This window comes from Octopus bimaculoides, chromosome 17 (genome assembly GCF_001194135.2).
Source record: "Octopus bimaculoides isolate UCB-OBI-ISO-001 chromosome 17, ASM119413v2, whole genome shotgun sequence".
Lineage (NCBI taxonomy): Eukaryota > Metazoa > Mollusca > Cephalopoda > Octopoda > Octopodidae > Octopus > Octopus bimaculoides.
Window position 1 is genome coordinate 28,328,825 of NC_068997.1, and position 1,212 is coordinate 28,330,036.

Consider the following 1,212-nt stretch of genomic DNA (forward strand, 5'->3'; position numbering starts at 1 on the left):
TTTAAAAGCGGGTTAAAAGCCCTGCTTCCTATGATTTGATATGTCAATTTATTTTATTTTTTTTTAGTTTGTTTTTAATTAAAACATCTTACAAAGATCAATCTTCCAACAAAAGAGAAAAAAAAAATAAAACATTATATACACACACATACATACAAACTGACATTACTGTCAGATATCTTTGCCTCAAAGAAATACACCAGCCATATTTTATATATACACACACACACACATATATATATATATATATATTACATATGTATGAATATATACATTTATTACATGTAGAGAGGCTAATGTTTTATATTTATTTCTAACTTTGGCACAAAGCCACAAATTTGTAGGGAAGGGGTATATATATATATATCTATATAGTTGAGTGAATCAACTCCCAGTAAATTACTGGTACTTATTTAATCAATCTCAGGGAGAATGAAGGGCAAAGTCAGCCCTAGCTGGAGTTGGACTCTGAACATAAAGGGGATGTGACACAACACTCCACACAATATTTCGTCCAACACTCCTGTATTTCTGCCATTCAACTGCTCTGATGTTTCATTCTATTGACAGAAGGTAATAAAGCTCTCACTAATTTTTGATTGATGAATATCTATAAAAAGATATGAAACCATTATTATTTCGTGTTTTTCTTTCCTCACAGTGAATCCACACTCAAAATCTGTTTCTCATTTCTTTATCACAAAACTGTTTGCAATTATAAGTGACTCTCCTAAAACTGTGTTAAAAAATGAATGAAACAAATTGTAGCCAAGTCAAAAAATTCAAATGATTTACTTATTTTTTTAAGAGATTGGGCTCAGGGGAAATGAGGAATCATAAAAAAAGGAAAAAGAAAAAACTTTTCAGATCTGAAAAGAAATAAATAAAATGAAGATTTGTAAAAGAAAAAGTAAAAAAAAAAAAAGAGAAAGAAAAAGAAACTGAAGAACCATTTAGATTGTTCAAGATACAAGTAAAATTTTGTCAAATGAAGTATTGCAAAAATAACAAGTGACCCCACTATTCTTGCTCTCTTCAATTATTTTCTGGAAGACTTACAAATAGGAACACAAGTCATATCAAACTGTATTTTATTATTTTGTAATTCTCGGGTTAAACTTCAGCAGGAGAAAAATTTGTTTTTAATAATGAACACAGCAAGTCTTATAAGGATGCATCAACATAGGTTTTACTACATTCTGTATCAAATGA